Source organism: Myodes glareolus, chromosome 4, assembly GCF_982192425.1.
Source record: "Myodes glareolus chromosome 4, mMyoGla1.1, whole genome shotgun sequence".
NCBI lineage: Eukaryota > Metazoa > Chordata > Mammalia > Rodentia > Cricetidae > Myodes > Myodes glareolus.
Genome location: NC_142029.1, coordinates 90,812,366 through 90,834,156, shown reverse-complemented (window position 1 = coordinate 90,834,156; position 21,791 = coordinate 90,812,366). Strand labels below are relative to the sequence as shown.

General features: G+C 50.3%; 1 long non-coding RNA gene across 1 annotated transcript; it reads left to right on the top strand.

Moving 5' to 3' along the window:
* The first annotated feature begins 5,940 nt into the window (after positions 1-5,940).
* On the top strand, positions 5,941-21,602 carry LOC146894708 (uncharacterized). Its single transcript, XR_015001890.2, has 5 exons — positions 5,941-6,073; positions 6,803-6,898; positions 13,807-14,018; positions 16,616-16,716; positions 20,882-21,602. It is a non-coding gene; the product is annotated as an uncharacterized LOC146894708 (long non-coding RNA).
* Positions 21,603-21,791: the final 189 nt, after the last annotated feature.

The following is a 21,791-nucleotide window of genomic DNA, read 5'->3' as shown; positions in this document are numbered from 1 at the left end:
AGACCACTCTTCTCTGGGCTCCTTCCTTAAATAGGGGCTCTGTTTCGGTCCATCTACCTCAGGGAAGGGTCTCTGAAAGCAGAGCTCGGGAAGTGGCCTAGATAGCACAAGGGAAGGGCAGGAATGTGCCTAAGTTCGGGATCTCTTTCTCGGTCACCGAGGTTCTAGAGTACCTCGGTTGCAAGAGACTCTTTTCTGGCCTGACCATTCTCAAACTCTGTGTTCCTCTGTGTTTATAATCGGGTATGAGAGGGACAGTAGAGAGAGGAGACCCTTCAGGGCAAAGGAGTGGCAACACCCGGCAGGGTACTGAGTGACAGACTCAGGAGGTCAGGGCCTGCTTGTTCTCGCTGTCTGTGTAGACACTCTCTTTCCAGTTCTCACGGAAGCCCAGCTTGAACCGCTGTAGAGGCCATGCAGGCAGGGAGGATCTGGGCGGGCTCCCTTTGTGCAAACAGTAGTAGGAAAATGCAGCTGGTTGTGTATAAACTAAAGCTTGTTACCATTCTGGAAGCTTCTGACTCAGGGGCCCACAATCTGGGAGTAGAGAGCACTGCAGGGAGAAGAATCACGTGTAAGCTGTTACCGCTGGGCCCCAAGCGTCTGCCCTTTGGCCACCCTCCCTCCGTTCTCCAGACCTACCCTGCTGACCTCCCTTCACCTCTGCTGGAGCCCAGACACAACCAGCTGCGGCCACATGGGCCTCTCATTATGTCCTCTGGGGTTTTGCACAAACACAGCAGGTTTGGGGGCAGGAAGAGGGAGGCAGCGGGCTACGGTTTGGCTCTTCTCGGGGTGACTCGAAAATACATTAAGGGGACCTGAGGCCACTGGTAGATGTGCCCCTGGGCCGTTCTCCACAGGTTCTGCCTTGGCAGGGGTAGACCTGTGCCACCTTAGCCCCGAAGCAGTCCTGTGCTCTGCAGGGCCCGAGAAGATGGAACAGCCTTGGGGAGAAGCGGAGATCAGGTCCACTGCCATGGGACAACATCCCGTCGCGGTATTGAGTAGCTGTGTAAACAGCATGCAGATTGGCCCGTTTATTGTGTCTTAGTCAGTCAATAGCCCAGCATTTGTCCTCTTTGGCTTGAAGTCTTGGTCTCCCTGGATCCCAGCAGGTCACCAGGTGGGAGGGGGAGGCTGTTAGCCTTGGAGAGAGGCTGGGGAGGGGACCGGGACCGTCATTTTCCTCCCTCAGGAGCTGAAGAAGGGGTAGCCAAGGGGGGAGTGGCGGCAGATAGACCATGGGGGTCCCTTCCAGTGGACCCAGACCTGTACTCTGTGTGGCGGGGGCAGCAGAGGAGGGAGGCTGCGCTGGGCCTGCCGGATAGGCCCTGGCAGTAGTTTCAGATGCCCTGCAGGAGTCCTGAGCCTAGCTCTGCTGCAGGAGGTCAGGCAAGGGTCAGAGAGCTCCTGGGAGCTTGGGAAGGGCTTGGATCAGAGGAGGGTGTCAGTATCTTTCCTGCTGAGGAGCTGAGGGGAGGGGAAGGGAGAACAGGCTCCAGGTAGGAGACACAGTCCTCTAGGTTGCTTCCAGTCTTCCCAGAGTGTCCTGTCCCTGAATTTTGGAGTGCAAGTAGAGGGTGGGGACAGGATGCAATGGGGGCATGACGGCAAAGTGCGTATTGCTTATCTGGCCACTATCCTGTATCCTGTACCCCAGCCTGAACGCAACTCTGCACACTCGGCTACCCATCCCTCACTTACACACTCACCCACCACTCTTGTACGCTCTCATGGACACACACTATTTCAGACACTTGCCACACTCAAATGCACCCGTACACACTCATAAAAGCATTTCACACTCACGTACACACACTAAACACATACATCTTCTTTTCAAATGTACAAAAGAATAAAAAAGTGTGTGTGGAGGAATGGTGTGTGGAAAATACACTTCCTCATTCATGCCCTCTTGGTCACAGAATTGGGCCCTAGCTTTCTGTCTTTGGAGGCCGAGGCTGTCCACTCATCTCAGGGAGTGTCTAGTCCTGGGTAACATCCGCATTATGGCCAGTCTGGAGTGGAGAGTGTGTGGTAGATGATTTAGACTACAGGACAAAGTGGTCACTGTCGCCTCCCGTTGCAACCAGTACTGCGACCTGTGTTGTGGTTCCCTGTGCACCATTTCCCAGAAGCCCCTTGAAAATCTTGCTCCACCAAGGTGAATACTTAAACTGGAGAGGAAGGAGGCTGAGGCCGCAGCCCTGGGGGAGGGGCCAGCTGACAGCCTGTCAAATGGGCTGCCTCCTCACTTCATAAATTCCCCTGCCCTTCCCCTGGATACCTGGAGTTTGACCTCGGTGCAGGGAGCAGAATTCTTTCTTTGTCTCCTAATAAACAGCCTGGGCCATTGCTAGCTTCCAGCTGATCTGTCTCCCCTGCAGCCCTACCCCCACTCTCCCAAGAGACACTTTCTTCTGGGGAAGTCTCATTAACCCTAGGCTTGGGGCCAAGGCAGGGCTCTGCATGTCACCTCTGCCCTTATTAGAGCAATCATCTCCGTCTGGCGTGATGGCCAAGCTTCTCAGAAGCTTGTCTGCACACAGGCTCTCCTCTGCCCTCACAAAGGCTGTGCGCATGGGGTGCTTTGTAGGTCTTTACAAGGCAGTAATGGCTGCTATTGATGGGTCAGATCCAGGATGGCGACTTGCTCCACCCTGTCTCCTGAAAGGCAGCTTCAGTTCCCTCTCCACAGTGATGCCTCAGCCCATCCGCTGATGGAGACACAAACTCAGGCTGTACTAAAGTATTTCTAGAGTACAGAGCTCTGTTCCCTGGTGTAGCTCTTCCCCGCTCTCAAACTCAGCGCAAATTCTGAGTTTGTTGAGGAGAAAACCTCTGAAGAAGCCTGGATTGTTCCTTGCTGGCAGATTTCTCAGTATCGTAAGTGGGAGACTGGGTTTCATGCTCTTCTTTGGGCAGATCCCCTACTCCTCTGCAGACTTTACTCTGCAAGATTCAGCATGCACTCTGTTTCTTTCAAGAAACAGTTGTGTGGTGGTTAAGATTCAGCGATGTGCAGGCATAAGTTCAAATCCTGGTGTTGCCTCCTACTTGCTGGGTGATGGGGAAAGTACCTGAACCTCAGAGGTTTGTATATCTGGAAAATGGGGATGATGATTGTGACATTGGCCATAAGGTTAGTAGAAACATTCCAAGAAGAGGTGCACAGAACCCAGCGCCAGCTGTTACTAACCCGAGGACAAGCACGGCATATTTGTAGGTAGAGCCTAAAGAAAGATTTTGCTTTTCTATGAGGGTAAAGAACTGTGGACTTTCCCCCTTTGCTCCCATACAGGGAAGTTGCAAACAGCCTATATATATATATATATATATATATATATATATATATATATATATATATCAGTTGATAGCATGCTTGTGCAGCATGCTGGAAGCCCTGCATCTGAGTTCCCCACCATTGCATAATGGGTTGTGGTGGCACATACTTATAATTCTAGTTCTCAGGCGGTAAAAGCAGAAAAATCAGAAGTTCAAGGTTATTTTTGAATAAAAATGAGGGTATGAGATATGAGGGAGAATACAGCCAGAGGTCTGGACGGGACTGAACCAGGCATCCTTGAGAGGAGCAGGGGGCAGGCAGGGGGGTGGTGGGTGGGGTGGATGAGACAGGAAGAGGAGAAAGAGGAGAAAGGGCCAAGAGGACCAAGAAAGAGCCAAGGGAACCAAGATAACGAGGACCAAGGAACATGCGACCGAAATGGCAGGTTCTATAAGACTCAGAAGCTGGGAGGAGGGGAAGCAAAGCCCCTGAGCTGGAGAGATTTAAGAGAGGAGTTCTGGTGAGCAGATCTGAGAGGAACCACAGGTACTGAGTGAGCCTGGCAGCCAGCATGTGCTTTGGTATGTTAATAGGCACCACAGTGAGTCCTGAGTTTCTTTGGGACCTGACAATCTGCAGCTACACAGCAAATCTGAGGCCAGTCTGTATTGATTACAGGAGTCTTGTCTCAAAACACAAGTGAAGCAAACCAAGCAGAAAGTCTTAGAAAAGGCATTCAAGACCTTGATAATAGAAATCAGGAGGAGAGACGCGATGGTCAGTTATAGGAGTGGGTACAGAGATGAGAAGAGCGCCTTTCTGAAAGTTTTTAAATTTTGAGCTTTGTCTATGTCATACCAAACCAATTTTGAGCCAGGCATGGTAATCCATACCTATAACCCTCGCACTCAGGAGCCTAAGGCAAGAGAACTGCAAGACAGAGGCCATTCTGCACACGCAGTGAAATCTTGTCTCAGAAAACAAAATTATGGGGCTAGGAAGATGTGATTAAGATCACTGGCTGTCTTCTAGAGGACTGGGGTTCAGCTCCTAGCACCCATATGATTGCTTGGAAGAGACTGTAACTCTTCTTCCAAGAATCTGACATCTTCTGACCTCCGAGGGCACTGCATGAATGTGGTACTGGTACATACAATGAAGGCAAAACACATAAAATGAAAATACAGGAAAATGATTTTTTTCTAGTTAATTCTCTTTGGTCTTTCCTGGAAGGGCCAAGGTACAGCCTTGTTAGTCGCCCTGAAGAAGGATTACCCTGACAGCTGCCACATCCATCATGCTTCCCCAGTCTAATGCCAGTCAGAGCAATGTCGATGCCATGTGTGCCCCTGAGCGACCCCAGGGCTGAGTTTGGTGCCACATCTTCCCCAGCTCCAAGATCAGTTCTAGGTCTGTTTCCAAAAGAGGTTGCCAGTGTCATTGCTATGACAACTAGTGATACAATTCAGATCAGGCAGGTCCCCAAAACTTCTGCCTCTGCCCTCATCATAGAAGGCAAAAGGAGACAGAAAACCATCACACACAGTGAGAATGTCACTTGGCGAGATTGCCGACATGGCTTGACAGATACAACAGGCAGGTTTTAGTCAGAAAGCCTTCTGGATCCATTAAGGGGATGTTGGGGACCACCCTCGCCACACCACAGATGACCTCAGCAGTGGCACAGTGGGACACCCCAATGATGCACAGAGGAAAGTGTCCCAGTAAAGTCTCGTCATGTCACAAACAAGCTAACTCATAAAGACATTTAAAGCTAGGGAAGTGGCAAAGCAGAAATGCAGAGATCTAAAGTCTGCTGAGTTCAATGGGAGACCTCGTGATGCTTGACTGTGAAAGATTCCCTGTGAGGGGTCCCCAGAGGAGCAAAGGTAGGTGATCTAAGACTCCAGGGTCCAGACCCTGTGGGGAGTCCTGTGCATCTCCTTGAATTTCTTCAGATGACTGCTTTCTATCTAAGTGTCCTATCTCAATGACTGTCCTGATATCCAGTGTGTGCTGTAAGTATGTTGAGCAAGTCTGGCCTCTGCTCTGGAGCCACGGAGGCATGGGAGTTCTCGGGCTGCTATTGATTTTCTAGTGGCTTTTTTCACTTTTTTTTCTGGGCATGGTAATCCCAGCACCCAGGAGACAGAGACAGGAGGATTGTGAGTGTAAAGCCAGTCTGAACCTTAAATTTAAACACAGACCCACCCATGAACCCACCCTACCTCACCCTGCAAGAAAGAAAAAAAAGGGGGGGAGGGGAAGGAAAAAAAAAGATCTGTCTTTTCCTCTTCCTTAATGCACCTCTCGCATCCCACCCTTCCGTAAATTTCTCGGGTGCCTAGGGTTCCAAAATCCAACCTTCCATTCTGCTCTGCTGCCTGCTCAGATAACTTTTGCACCTACCTTCCTCCACCATGCTCTGTAATATCTCTGTTCACTTGGATGCCAATTCCCACTTCTAGCGCTGAAGACCTAGGACCCAGACAGCTGTTCACGTGCATCTCCACCTACTGGAAGCTGTTATGGGAGTAACTTCCGCTGCCTCAACCAATAGTCGCTGAAATACGAGCCCACAGTGCAGCGGGGAGCGACTTCCGCTCCGTCAGCCAATAGCTGCTAAAATACCAGCCCACTGGGGCATGGTATATTTCTCTTTTAAAAAGGGAAGCATATCCGGATCAGGCCCTCTTGGTTCCAGCTCTTGGTTCCGGTGCTTGCTCCTGGCTCCTGCTCCCGGCTCCTGCGACTAGGCTCCCTTCCTGACGGTTTATGGTGTATGTAAGTTTTACCCCCCAAAATAAATAACCCCTTAAAACATAACTGGTGTGGGATTGATTCGCCGATAGGAAGCCCTAGTCCAACACCCAAAATGTCACACATTCTCCAGCATTCTCAAGAGGAAGATGCTTTCAGATCTCAGGCCTCCCTAGAGGAACTGATGTGCCCTGCTCCTCCGAACCTCAGGTTTCCACCTGTAAAATGGGGATTGCAGTAAAGGAACTCACCAGTGAGAGATCAGCTAGGCTACTTTAGGAGTCTCTTGCTGCTCAGTACCCTTCCCGGGTGCACGCTCCACCCCTCTGCAGCCACACCCCAAGACAAAGACTCCCTGTGTTGTTGGCCCTACCTGGAAACATTCAGCAAGAGGTACCTGGAGATATTGCCCGAGGGGTATAGATGAGGCCTTTGGGGAACACCCATTTCTAAGCAGGTTAATGGTACTTGGAATACTGATCTCATGACTTCCCCTCTGTTTTGGTTAGTATGTGAGATGTTCCCCCACCAGAATATTTGTGTTTGAACACTTGGTCCCCAGATGGTGGTGCTATTGTGGAAGGTCGTGGAACCTTCAGGAGGCCGAACCTCACAAGGAGGGTCTCAGTGTAGGCTCCCTTGAGTTGCTTCTCATCTAGTGTCCGACCACTGCGACGGGAAAGAAAGGAACTGGCCTTCTGTTCTGCTTTTCTTTAGTTTTCTTTTCTTTTTCTTCCTTTTCTCCTCCTGAAGTCATCTTACAGTGAAACTGCAGGTGGAGGAGTAGGTGGCAAGATCCCCTGGATTTGAGGAACTGGTGCAGACAAGGAGGGACCTCTCCTGTTCTCAGTAGGTGCTCATGACTTATGCTGCCCAGGAAGGGACTCCTTTAAATCCCATCAGTATTCCCTGCTGGTTCCCTAAGCTCTGTTACCGAGACTCCCTGGAGTTAAGAACTTTCTGCACACTGTGTTATGTTTACACTTAACGGCTAAACGATCCATTAATTCGACTCCAACATGATCCTGAGTTGTACTTTTTCCAAGGAGTTGGTCACTTCTCTCATTGGGTGCCGTGGGGCTGGTGAGAGCATTATGGTGTCACCAAGGGTGGAGCTAGAGCCATCCATATTGTTCTGCCTTTCTTCTCTAGACGTGGGGCAGACACTCCGGGTCCACGGGGTAGGAAAGACACAGGATCGACGTGGCGGTCACTGATGGGGTATGGCTCGTGCCACATGGGGCATGCTCACGGATCCCTCTTTGCTGTGTTCTGCTCTTATCTGTTCCACAATCCTCGGATCCAGTGGCAGCACCTTCAGATTTATATGGTGCTATTTACTGGCCCTCTGCCAATTAGTGACACTTTGAAATTCCCTTATATGATGCACTGCTGCTCTGACAATAAACAAGTCATTAGCTGGGTCAGAGGGCAGCTTCCAGCTGCTTTTGATTCATTGTTTCTGAATCTGGCTCAAGAAACTCTGTATAATGTGAGGGCTCCAGTCCCCAGAGCTAGAGGCAGATTGGGCCTCTGTGCTCCTAGGTGCTGGATCACAGCATCTGCTACCTGGAACAAACACAGATTACCACCCCACCCTCATCGCTCACTCTTTTGTGTGTGTGTGTGTTTGTGTGTGGGGTGTTTCTCTGTGTAGCTTTGGAGCCTGTCCTGAAACTCACTCTATAGATCAGGCTGGCCTTGAACTCACAGAGGTCAGTCTGCTTCTGCCTTCTGAGTGCTGGGATTGAAGGCATGTGCTGCCACCGCCTGGCTCATTGCTCATTCTTAAGGCAGGGTCACAAGACCAAAGCCTTCGCTGGGTGCGCAGGAGAGCAGTGAGGAGCAGGGACCAAGGCCAGGTAGAGGGAGAGGCGAACAGGAGGAGCAACGGTGACAAAGGACGAAGGAGAGAAGACACTTCACTGGGTGGTTTGGGATGGGAAGAGATGGGAGACGCTTGAGTCAGAGAGTCTGGCTCATTATATCCAGTCTGTGTCCTTGAGTAGCAGCACTAAAGGCTGTTTGGCTTGGGAGAGACCTTGGGCATCTCATCGGCCAACCCTGTCTCCGTTTCACAGATGCATATCTGATGCCTGGGAAAAGTGAAGTGTCTTCTCCAGGTTCACCCAGTTGACCCGATATCAGACTAGGGGTAGGTAAAGCTCCCAGTCCAAACGTTTTCTGTAGCAATCTCTTTGGATCTTAAGAGACCATGATGTGGAAAAGATGGAGGAAACCATTCCTCACTTAGGTGCTCACTCCCCCCAGGCCTCTTCTCTGCAACCTCTCACAATGCCTGGAGTGTGGGATTCTGCAGCTTTTCAAGGGTTACTGCGGGGTAACACAATGAAGTGGCCAGTAGACAGGCATAGAACTGGAAGACCGAGTGGCAAACTCCGCTGCTGAGGCCATGGTGAGTGCCCTGGGAGTGTCAGACTGACTTTAGTCTAGATCCTAGGGACTATGGGGAGGGCTCATGATCTCCAGTCCATATAAAGCAGATGGCTAATGTTAAGGTGTTTAGAGAAACTGAGACCCAATGGCTATGCCTCCAAGAAACCAGGACTAGGAGACCAGCACTCACAAATGTAAGGTGATGTCCTTGCTAGGACTCTGACTAGAAAATCAAGTCTTCTGTGAGAAATAGAGGTTCCAGGCTTGAAACATATGTGACTGTAGTGTCTGTTGCGGACTGAGAAATCAATGTAAAAATAGATTCCAGACCAGTAAAACTCAGAGAGTATCAAGAGAAGGAAATATAAAACTATTTAGAAGAAATGTACCCCAGAACAACAGCATTTTCACAGCAAAAATAATCCCCTTTGAAGTTGCTCTAACAAAGAAATTGCAAACCACAAGGCTATGGCTTGCTGCTAGGGGATATCAGACTAGCTTAATATTCAAATGACGTAAACTAACAACCGTGAAGAAACTAAAATGACTGTTTAAAATAATTTAAAAGATCAGAAAAGAAATACAGAAGAGTCTGTTGAAAGATAGCGTGTAAATTGGCAAAAAATAAACAAAAGCCAACTAGAACTTTCTAGAAATGAAACTAATAATCATTGAAATAAATTTTGTTCAGTGGGTGTTTTAGAGAGCCAGGCTGAACTTTCTGGAAAAAAAAAAAGCTAACAACAAAAATGCTCATTGGATGGATCCGACAGATGATCAGATAAAGTTGAGTAGAAAATCAGTGAACTGGGAGAGCAGAAGAAATTACATCGATTGCGGCACAGGGAGAGAGAGAACGTGGGAAAGAGAAGCTAAGAGGATTCTAGATGGACCGAGAGGATCCAAGTTACACTTGCAAATAGCCACAGAAGAACAGTGCAGAGAACAGCAGAACAGTCGTGTTCAGTTTTCCAGGACCAATGGAAAGCATTTATCCCCAGGTTAAACAAACAAACAAAAACTATTAGAAGCTTCGAGGTGGGTAAATAAGAAAGCATCTGGAATATAATATGGATTTAAAGAGGCACCACTAGTATTTTAAGGAATCAAAGCAAAAGGAGAGATTAATTTTGCCCAGGAATATTCTGGGACATTCATAGAAAACAGACTTGAAAGTCAAGCAATATTTTCTGAGTTAGAGGGTCCACTAACGTAGACGGAAGGCCTAAGAAATAGAAGGTTCCAGTTTCAGCTGGTTTTAACCCAATTTGTTTTGAATTAAGTTACCTCAACTCTAGATGCCTGTGCGCTAACAAATGTTTGGGGGACCCTTTCCTGGCCTGAGTCTTTACTTCATGCCGTGTCTTTTTGTTCTTCCTCTGCTCATGACTGCAAGTCAGCTAGCGAGCATGAGTCTACTCAAACCCATCCAGAATCACACTTTGGGGCCACACCCTCCCGAGAGTCAAGCTGAAACCAGACTACCCCACCTTGCTTTTCTCTACTATGGTCCAGGGCAAAGGACGCCTGCTCTGCAATGACTATCAGGGATCCAGCTGCCAGCATTTGTGTCTCGTTAGCAGTGCCAATGGCTTCAGAAGGACAGAGAAACCTGGGCATGATAATTGGCTCATGAAAGCTGCAAGTTGCTGGAGGGGGCAGGAGGGTCTAGAGAGCAGGAGACTTAATGGGAAGCAAATGCTGCAACCGGGTCTATGTGTTCCCTCCCCCAGCTCACGCCATCAGCATTCTTCAGACACCTGTAGGCACTTGGCTGGCCATGGGATGTCCTAGCTCCTCCCTGATGTAGAACAGAAAGCCAGAGTTTGGTTCTGATTAAGGGGGTAGGGAGCAGGGGTGGGTGTGAGACAGGAACGGTTTCTTGAATCTTTTAAGAGCACATACTTCTTTCGAGGGGGGCACGGTTGTCAAAATCTGCCACCCCTTATGATTGTGGTATTGGGGAAAGAGCACCGGACTGAGAATCTGATGGGCTTGGGGCTGAGTGCTAGCACGCTCTTCTCCTAGTTTTATGACTATGCAAAAAAGTGACAAGAAGCTCAGTGGGTAAGCGAGCTTGCTGTGTGAGCACAAGGACTCCAGCAGCTCCAACAGAGCTCCAACATCCACATGCAAAGCTGGACATGGCCTCTGTACGTGTGACCCCAGTGCTGGGGTGGCAGGGACAGATAGGAAGATCACTGGGGCTTGTTGGTCACTGAACTAGCTGAAGAACATCAAGCTGAAGATCATCAGTGAGAGATCCTGCCTCAAAGCAATGAGTCAAAGAGTGATGGAGGTAGACATTTGATGTTCTCTGGCCTGAAAACACACACACACACTCATGCACACACTCACACACACATTCACACACACACATGCTCACACATACTCACACTCCCACACTCCCACTCACACATACTCTCTCTCTCACGCACACACACTCACACATACACACACATATGCTCACACATGCATTCACACACACACATGCTCACACACACACCACACTCACACATAAACACTCTCAAACTCTCTCTCTCTCTCTCTCTCTCTCTCTCTCTCTCACACACACACACACACACACACACACACACACTGAAAAAGAAAAAATGCCAAATTTTCCTCTTCTTTCTAATCTATAAGAACAAGGAGAGAATAATTTCGGCTGACCAGGATCCCTAGAGTCGTACGTAAGATGCACAGCTGGAAGACACGGCAGAACAGAGGAGCAGTAAGTGCTGATTATGTGAGGAAAGAAAGCCCCTGGAGCTGCCGGAACTTGTGCGGGAAGTTCCTCAGCTTTGTGAGCCCGGTAGAGCCTGTCGCAGTGTCTGATACACAAAGTACACTGTTGGTAGATGAGATCCTGGGCATTGAGCTCTGCTGCCTCTCACGCTGGCAGAGAACATGATCAGACCAGAGGCTGAGATGCCAAGCAAGAAGACTGCGTGGAGAGTCACTGAAATGAACGCAGTCATGGGCTGTTGACTGACCAGCGAAGAGACAGTAATGTGTAAGGCTCTTGGAAGAGCTTCATTCAGCACTGGGATGCTCCCGGCCCCTCTTATAGGTGGGAGCCCTCACGGACGGACGCAGAGACCCAGACTTATCCCGGAGAGCGCGTCCTCTGTTTCCGTGACCCCATTTGCACAGATGTCACCGGCAGCAGTGGGCAGCAGTGGGTCCTGCTTGCCTGAGGCTGCAGCGGCCTCCGTGGCTGACTCCCCTCGACTGTGAAGGGCTTTCTGGCTGAGGTCCTGGTCCACCTGCTCTCCAGCTGCTTCTGGTGGAGTCTTGGCAGACTCTGGCATCTTCCACACATCTTTCCTCTGTCCTCACTCTGTAAAACGTCTGCAGACCGACCTACTGGCTGTTTGTTTTCTGTTTGTCTTGGGGGTGACACACTCTCCCTTCTTCACTTTAATGACTCGTTGTCTTCATTATTATTGCCCCAGCCACTCTGTTTATTTGCTTTCTCGGAACCCCAACCACTTTCCCCCTCTGCTTTCCTGGGCCAGCCAAGGCCTGTGCCAGTACCCTCTGCTTCCCTCCCACAGCAAGGGGGCCAGTCCAAGACCCTGTACTCCCTGCTGGGAGCCTCACTCAAACCAGATGTGGCTTCTTCCTTCCTTCCCTTCCTCCTCTTCCCCCTGAGTTGCCCAGGGCTACAGGGAGTGAGGGAGAGGAGAGGCCCTCCACCCACATCCTGTTCCTCCTCTCTGCCTCCCTGCCCAGTCCCGCTACCCTCACCAAGGAGTGAGGGGCGGCAGTGCATGGCCGAGCACGTACCCAGTGCCAGCAGTGGGTGATGCTGGGTGGAAAACATGCTCCCAAAAGCGTGGTGGGCAAGGGTGCGGTCCCTGACCTGCAGCAGAGACAGGCCTATCTTGGAAGTACTTGACGTGATCCACGCATGACCCATGATACTAGGCGGCTCAAACTCTGACCCCACCTGGGTCAAGTTGCCTCTGCCTCCATATCGCCCTACAAGCAACGTCTTAAACTGCGCCTTGACACTCACTTTCGCCATTGCCCAGGAAAACTGTATTATCTCTTCAGGGCAGAGGAGTTTTAGGCTTCCCCATCTCTCAGTCGACAGTAGGCCGAGAATTGAACCCAAATCTGGTTTGATACGAAGGGTAACTGATTAGTCAGGACCTGACTTTCCCTCTGGCCTAGTCTACACTCTGACATCTGGGAACTAACTCTTCCCAACAGAGACTGGATTTTGTCTACGTCAGTCAGCCTGGAACACGCTATGGTTCTGGAACTGGCTATGCCACTGGTCACAACAGGTTATCGAAATGTGGCCTCAGGAGTGGTCAGTCAGTCATTGGGAGAGCTAATGGTGTCACTGCAAATATCTGACTGCAAGGGGGTGGGGAACGTGGGAGAAACCGAGGAGAAGCCCAGCTTTAGAGGCATTCAGGAGTGATCACGGGTCCCGACTCTGGGACATGTCACCTCTCCACCTTGCAAAGCTTTGAGGCTTGTGCTCTTATGCTAGGGTAGTGGGAGTGGGACGTGGTTAGGAACGCACCTTAGATAAAGGAACTCACAGACGAGAACCTGAAGTCACCAGGACTTCTCTCAGGTCCTTGGGAGAAGCCTGTGCAAGTTCCAGTCGCTTCAGGGGGACCTGCCCCAGAAAGGAGCTAAAGCAGCTCTGAGCACACAGGCAGGTTGTCAGTTACTGCTATACTCTGGGAATTACGAGGACAGCCATTCTCAGTCATCAGGCGGCCTAATTCCCACCTGGCACTTAGGGTGTGTTTTACCCCAGAAATCCTGCTTTAGTTGAGGGTCTGGGTGGGGGAATTTGAGCCCGTATGCTTTTCAGAAGTCAAACAGAGGACTACACTGTAGGACAGCAGGAGACTAACCTGTTGAACGGCCTGGACTGAGTACAGCACCCATAGAAGGAGCAGAAGGAAGCAATGCAGGAAGACAGGACAGCCCTGCCCAGGCATGGTGCCCTCGGCCCAGGTGGGCTCTGCATCCTATCGATCCCAGTGAGCATCCTTTGTCTTGTCAATGAGTTTCTGTTTCCTGGGACTTCTCCCATAGTAACACTATGTCTGGGGGAGTCAGGTCAGGGCAGTTGGGTGGTTTGAGGTGTAGGTATACAACTGGGCTTCCTGTAAACAATTTTCCAGATACCTGGGTAGCTAGGCCTCTAAAGGGTGAAAGGCCTAAGGCCCCAGAGTGGAGTCTTGGTCACTGGCCAGGGGAACTTTAAGTGTCAATAAGTGCCTTAGGAGAGAGCTAGGATTTCTCCCTGGAATAATTGTCTGCGCCAGGGGACTGGATTGCTGATGCTGCGTGCCAGCTTCCCCCCTCCTCCATCCATCTGACAGGCCTGGAGGAGCCTTCGTGGAGGAAGCCGGAGCTACCCCTGGCTAACAGAAGAGGAGCTGTTCAGAATTTGGGAGAGCTGAGGGGTCTGCTAAACTTAGACGGTCAGCCCGCGCTGCTCTTGATTGGTGCTGCCCTGTACACTGCGTTCCAGTAGCCAGCTCTGGAGAGCCCGGATGCTCACCCTGTACAGTCGCAGGCAGAAAGAGGCAAGGTCAGTGCGGAAGGAGGGAAAGGTGGGTGGGAGGGGAGAAGAAGGAAGAAGGGAAGGAAGGAAGGAAGGAAGGAATAAAGGAAGGAAGGAAGGAATAAAGGAAGAAAGGAAGGAAGGAATAAAGGAAGGAAGGAATAAAGGAAGGAAGGAAGGAAGGAATAAAGGAAGGAAGGAAGGAAGGAAGGAAGGAAGGAAGGAAGGAAGGAAGGAAGAAAGAGGGAGAACGGAAGGAAGGGAGCAAAGAGGGAAGAAGTAAAGGAGGGAAGAGCAGGACCCTTTCTGCTGGTCAGGCTTTGGAGCTGAACTGTCAGGTGGGCCAGCGAGTTAGTGGCAGGAGCCTGGGGCTGGGAGGGAAGCTGCCAGAGGAGGGCCAAGCCCCTTGAAAGCTGCTATTGTTTGAGGTCTCTGCTCAGAGAAACCCTCAGTAAAAAGAGCTTGTTAGTGAGGCCCAGGCTGGAGACAAGCCGCTCTCAGAGAGCCAGTGAACCGTGCGAAATGACTTAAACTAACATCCCTGGCTGCACTGGGCTGGGACCCAGGAGTCAGGGCCTTGTGCTCGTCAGAAATTCATAGAAGGTGCCCCGCGGCTCAGCTTTCTCTGGCCTCCTTGTTCACTGAGCGTTTTTTTCTTTCCAGTCCTGCGGCTCTGAAAGGGAGACAGGAGCTGCCTGATGGGGAAGATCAAGTGGCCTTTGAAAACCCCTCTCAGAGTTTATTAAACCCTGGGGCTAGGGCAGGCCAACCTGGAGGCCCAGCCAGACCCAGCGCCATTCCTCCCCCTGTGCCCCCCCTCCCCCACCGAACTTCCCAGAGGGGACCCCGCCTGTTCTCTTGCCCTAAACTTGGCAGGTCTGTGCTGGAGGATGAGGGGATTGAAAGTAGGATCCCAAGAACCTAGGGTAGATACCATCATCGTTTTCAAAGAGGGTGGGGCAGACTGGTCACTTCCACAGACAACCAGGGCTGTCTGTCTCTGGGTCCCTCAAAAACTTCCCCATTCCCTGCAGGGACTCTATTTATTAACTCCCTCAAGTGTTTGCTCAAGGCACAGAGAAGGGAGTGGAAGGGAAGCCACCAAGGGTCTCTAGGCTAGATTGCAGCTCAGTGACCAAGTAAGGGCAGGAATGAAGCTGAACAGGGCAAGTCTTGGGTTTCTAGGCTCCGGAAGGGCCTGGGAGATGGAAGGCACAAGAGTGTTTTCTCAATGATCCCTGGGAACTCTTGCCAGAACCTTCCCTGTCCTCCAAGGACAGGTCTGCACCGACCCCATGCCCCCCCCCCCAACAGTGAGCTAAACACGGCCATTCAACACAGAAGCAGGCTTGTAAACACGGAGGTTTGAGTCAATGTAGCTATATTCTCGGTCTTCCACAAATATTTACTAGGGCATTCTGTGTGTGAGCACAGTGACCAATCAATCAATGGACCCATGTTGTGATTGGCAGGGTGTGGAGATCTGTAAGTGTGGCCACTCTGTGCTTGACACCTGGTAACTCCGAACCCTGAAGAGCCCCCCGAGAGGTGACAGAGCCCTGGGATAGGACTCTTCCCTGCCACATCAGCTGCTTCCACTTGATGAGTGTGTATCCTGGGACTCTGAGAACAAGGTCTTTTCAAAGGATAATTCTGCTTGCTTAAAAAGTTAAAAGAGCCAGTAAGATGACCCAGTGAGTAAAGGTGTTTGCAAGTCTGGCAACCTGGTTTGACCCCTGAACCTCAAGTAAAGGTGGAAATAGAAACCCAGTTCTATGAAGTTTTCCTTGGACCGCCGCATGACATGACACATGTGCTCACACATATCACACACACACACACACTCACATCTTCACACACACACATGCATCTCCACACACACATATCTTCACACACACACTCACACACATCTTCATACACACTCACATCTTCACACACACCTATACACACACTCACACACATTTTTACACACTCACATCTTCACACACACACGCTTCTTCACAATACACTCACACACATTTTCATACACACATCTTCACAGATACTCACATCTTCACACATAGTTACACTCACACTCATGCACACATTTTTGAACACACACACATCTTCACACACTCACACACATCTTCACACACTCACACACACATCTTCACACACTCATGCATTTATCTTCACACACATCTTCACACACACGCATCTTCACACACACGTCTTCACACACATCTTCACACACGCTTGTATCTTCTCACACACATCTTCATATGCACACTCACATCTTCACACACACTCACGTCTTCACACACACATCTTCACACACATCTTCCCACACACTTGCATCTTCTTATACACACTTACACACATTCACACACATCTTCACACACACACACACACACACACACACACACACACACTCACACCTTGTCCTGTTTCACTTACCCTGTCACCTCCAGAACTGCTCCAAGGCCCCCTACTCTCCTCATCGCCCACCTTAAGAAGAGGGTGCGCTTCCTCCCTGGACGGTTCTGGATTTGGAATGTGGCTCAGTCTCTGCCCCCTTTTATGCTTCCCCTCTAAACAAGTTCAAAGTTCTTTACAGGTTTCCTGAAGAATCTCCTTCTCCACAGCTGTCGAGAATAAACAGATGGGGCAGGAGCAGTCTGAAGATATGAAACTGGAGTTCAAACTGTATGCGTCAACAGTTCCTGAACCTGGAAGAGATTGAAAGGTGTGGGAAATGGCCGTGTTCTCTCTGGGCTACAGCTAGAGAGGAATCTGGTGGTCTCCTCTAAAGGTCAGGCAGGCATAGCTGCCCGCTGCAAACAGGTTCTGCCTTTCCAGGAGCCTGGAAGGATACCGAAGTGGGTGGTGAAGGTGCGGTTTTATTTCTAGAGAAACTGCCCAGATCTGAGTTTGCCGACAGGGTTTTAGCTCGTGGAGCAATGACCCCCTATGGTGGGTAGCTGTGCGCCTGTTCAGAAAGAGCCCAAGACTGTGTGGCTGGTGCTTGCTATTTGTTATGCCTACTGTTATTATTGACTCCTGGTGCCAGCTGAAGGCCTAGCCCCAGGGAAAGTACTCTGTACCATCAGTGCTGTTTGTCTCATTCCTGAACCAAATGAGAAGAACAACAAGTACTTGTGCTAGGGGTGTGTGTGTGTGTGTGTGTGTGTGTGTGTGTTTCTGAGCCATACACAAGCACCAGTGATCTGACCACAGGCTGGAATGTTTGGCTTGGGACCTGGACCCCAAACTTGTTCCATGTGTTCCCCGCAAGTCCCCCTTGGAGGAGGGAAGTTCTCCCAGCTGGTGGAGACTCCCAGGAGCAATCATACCTCTGTGGTTTCCAAGCAATCCTTTTATAGACATACAGTAGTAAGTCTTTCCTGCACGGCACTGCTGCGCAGGTGCACAGTCAACTACGACAGCCCCAATGCAACAGCTGCGACTTAAGGGGGCTGGGCACGCGGGCCCCACCTGCTGAGCTTCCTCCCATCCTTCGCTCTGCCTCTGCCTGCATCCTCCTGGCACCTAGCAACCTTTAGTGCTCCACAGAACTCATTAAAGCTACTAATCTACGTTACTTCCTTGGCTGTTTTTATTGTTATTTACCCCGTGTGAAGCTCTCACGCTGCAGCCCAGGCTGGGCCTCAAATTCACAACAATTTCCTTGCTTTTGAGCACAAGTGCTGAGCCGCCATGCCCAGATCCTTGGCCATTTTTAAATCGCCTATTAGAGATGAAGAAATGGAAATCCAGGATAATATGACTGAATAAATTGAACAAAAATATTAGCAGCCTGAGTCACCTTTCCAGGCTTGTATACCGCTCATCATTACCCTGACTAGCACCCTTAAATTCTCTCCGGTCTCCATAACTGCAGGCAGGGAATGCCGCCTATGACTTGTTTGTTTGTTTTTAATGCATATGTGTGTTTGCCTGGAGCATATGTGCACCTAGGTGTGCAGAAGACTACTGGATTCCCCTGGATTGGGATTACAGGTTTTTGTGAGCCACCATGTGAGTTCTGTGAACTAAGCCCAGGTCCTCTGCAAAAGCAGACGTACTCTCCACTGCTGAGCCATCTCTTCAGCCCCAACACCTGCTTTTTTAAAAAAAATTGACTTAAAAATATGGTTTTGAGTTGAGCATGGTGGTATATACTTATAATCCAGCACTTGGGAGTCTGAGGCAGGAGAATAGCTGTGAGTTCCTGGCCTGTCTAAGCAAGACCTTGTCTCAAAATCTCAAAATAACAATAACAACAGCAACAAAAACATGTTCCCCCCCCCCCCTTTTGCCTTGCTGCCCTTAGACCCTGAGAGGAACATCTTGGCCATATTGTCATCTACCCTTTCCTCTTCATGCCAAGCCCTTCAGAGGGACCTCACCTTCTGGTCACTGGCCTGACTGCTGCCTGCCACCCTTTCTCTTCCTCACCTCGGGGTAACTTGCTCTCGGACGTACTATCGTTCCAGGGTATTCTCTGATTTTGCATACTTGCAATGGGGGTGGGTAACAGTTGCCCAGAGATACAGCCTCTGCCGTGCCCTTCCTCACTCACCTGACCCATCCTCACCATCCTCAGATCCTCCTCTGTCTTCTTCCTCTCCTCATACGCAGGACTCTGCTGCCTTTCCCCATCCTTACTGTGTGAACACCACCCACTCCAAAGTCCTCTCCCTTTCTCCCCGTCTTCACTGGATGGTCCTTCCATCTCAGTTTTGTCCTCTGTGCCACCGAAAAGCAACTGTTTCTTCCCAGGAGCCTTCCTGGAGAGCGGCAAAGTTGCTGTTCTCCTCCATACTCAACACATTCACCCTAACTTAGTGCAGAACCCACCAGTGCATTGGACTGGGCGTCCTGCCAGGCTGAGTTTATTTTGTGATTTCGTGCTGAGCTCTGGGGTCTTCCTGGTTTGTTTTGTGGTCTGACTGTCCCCTGCATCAATCCACAGAACTACGCTGCCTGGAGACAGAGTTTCATACAGAACACAAGGAGAAGGGTCCCGGTGCTGGGCTGAGCTCTGCACAGGGTCAGAGCGACTGTGGGTACCCAGGTCCAACCTGGATGAGTGCGGTGAGGGCACCAGCTTGCCTTCCAGGCTCTCTTATCTTCATGGACTTCTGGCCTAGGAGAGCCAGATCTTTCCAGCCTGCATCCAAACCGGGGTCAGCGATGCTGACTTTCCCGACAGCTCTCTACCTACTGTCCCATCCCTTTCTTTCCCAAACTACAGAAAGGGGCCGACGGCATCTCAGGGCCTGTCAGCCAATTTGGTGAGAAGGAAACATTAAACACTCCAAACGCTGCTTATTGGAGCTGGGTAAACTCAGCACACCACAGTTTACTTTGCTGTCAGAAATCCCCGAGCTTGCCACAGAGCAGAACCCCAGAGGCTGAGGGCTCCCACCATTCCTGCTTTGCATCACCACCCACCAGAAGGGACCCACTCTTTCAGCCTAGGCTCTCCTCAGCCCCTCCACCACTGGTTCTTTTCTGGTCTTCCTGTTTGTTTCCTTTACTTTCTCTTCCTTTCCACTCTGGTCCATGAAGACTTGGTACTGGGCAGGAGAAGTGCACCCCTGAGGGTCAGCGAGCCTAGAGCACGTGCAGATGAGTTCCAGGGATCTGCTTACCCCCCTCCATCACCACCACTTAAAGCCCTTGGGCTGTGTATTGTTGATTTTGTAACCGGTCAGAAATTCAGGCCAAGGGGAGGAACTGGTACCAAGGGGCCACAGGCATGTGGGGACTGAGGGCATGAGAGACATTTGGATAAGAGCAAGGGCAAGCTGCTCTGCCCACGCACATTCACGTAGGTTCTTTGAGGACTTGATGTATGCATCAGGAAATCAGGATATCACTGATTTGAGACTTTGCTTCACATAAACACAAATATCCTCAACAAAAGAGCTCCAACCTCCCGGAGGGCCTCCCTGACCCCCACCTCTCTGAAGAAAGCAGCCTGGGCCAAGGTTTTCTTTCTGGCTCCACTTGGAAGTACAAACCTTGCGGGCTTGAGATGAAACATATGCTGCTCCGGAATGTGGCTAGTAGCCAAGGGTGTACTCAGAGGCCCCTGCAGAATTCTCAGCCATCTGCCTGGGAGCGGATTGGGAATGTGTGACAGAGCATCCGAGGCCAGGAAAGGGCAAAGGAGGCTGAGGTCACCTTCCTCCTCGGCATCCCACTTAGCACCGGTGCATCTTTCAACACTAGAGTGGATCTTAACGCATTAGACTTCCTTTCCTGGCAAGCCCTAAAACCAGCTTCGACCTCAGATGCCATGGCCTCCAGGGGCTGGTTCCAGGAGGAACAGGTGCCGATTAGCATGGCATTTTGCGCAGTCCTTCAGTGTTATTCATTTCATGCCAAGTGGCACAAACCGTTTCCTCTCCTCCTGCCACCTCCCCTGGGAACCCATAACATTTTCCACCATCCCTTCCTAGCTCCACAGACTATCCTCACCTGCCAAGGCTTTGCTTCACGTTCCCATTGTTTGTCCCAGTCCTCCTGGACACCGTCCTGCTAGATGAGCGCTTGACCCAGCCGTCCTTGCCGGTGGGGCTGGAGAGCAAGCGTTTCGATCCATCCTCATTCCCAGAAAGACTCTGCCTTTCTTCCCCCTTCAGATGGCTAGAAAGCCTCTGACAGGGACTAAATTGTGGGGCTGGGTGGGTTGTCAAAGGAGTAAGGTAGCTGGCCGAGACCCTAACAAATACATGGGGCAAACAACTCCGATCTAATGCGTGTCTGGGATGTCGTGGGGGTGTGAATCAGGTGGGAAAGGGCAAACAGCCTATTAATTATTATTCACAATAGCCTTATTATTTTGAAGGCCAGTCCAGCTAGATCAGAAGCTAAGCTCTCACTCCGTGCTCTATTCACAGGACACCTTGGGAAGTGCTCCTTCGAGAAAGTCACCGTTTCCCTCAGTGGGCTGTGAAATGGCAGCTGCCTCAGTAGCCCTGTGCATCGCCAGCGTCCGTACTCCAGCCCGGTGTGCATTGAGATGGGTCATTCCCTCGGGGTGGATGTTAGCGTTCCCTTGGGCTGAACCCCGAACTGCAAGGGGGTACACCAGACACACTGCTGGGAGGGTACCGCCCAGGCTGCTGCTCAGAGCACAGGTCATTCTCCCTGTCAGGTTTTGCTATCAGTTTTGTTTGTATGGTTAGGGTTTAGGATTTTTTGAGACGAGGTCTCACGGAAGTCACACTGACTTCAAACTCACTGTGTCTTTCATTTCCTGATCCTTCTGCATCCACTTCCCAAGTGCTGAGGTTGCACCTGGGTGCCACCCTGCGGGCAGCCTTATCTAGCTATCTTAAACATTAAACATGTTGGTTTTTAACACCTTATTTTCCCTTCCTTCCTTCCTTCCTTCCTTCCTTCCTTCCTTTCTTCTTTCTTTTTCTTTCTTTCTTTCTTTTCTTTTCTTTTCTTTTCTTTTCTTTTTTTTTTGGTTTTTCAAGACAGGGTTTCTATGTGTAGCCCTGACTGTCCTGAAACTAACTCTATAGACAAGTCTGCCTTCAAACTCACAAAGCTCTGCCTGCCTCTGCCTCCCGAGTGCTGGGATTAAAGGTGTGCACCACCCCCACCTGACTATACCTTCCTTTTTTCGTTTTCATTTTGTTTAATGAGTATAGGTGTTTTGCCTGCTTGTCTGTCTATGTACCACATGTATTCCTAGTATCCTCGGAAAGGAGAAGAGGCTGTTGGAATTATACATGGTTGTGAGCCACCGTGTAGGCGCTGAGAAGTAAACTTGAATCATTTGGAAGAGCAGCCAGTGCT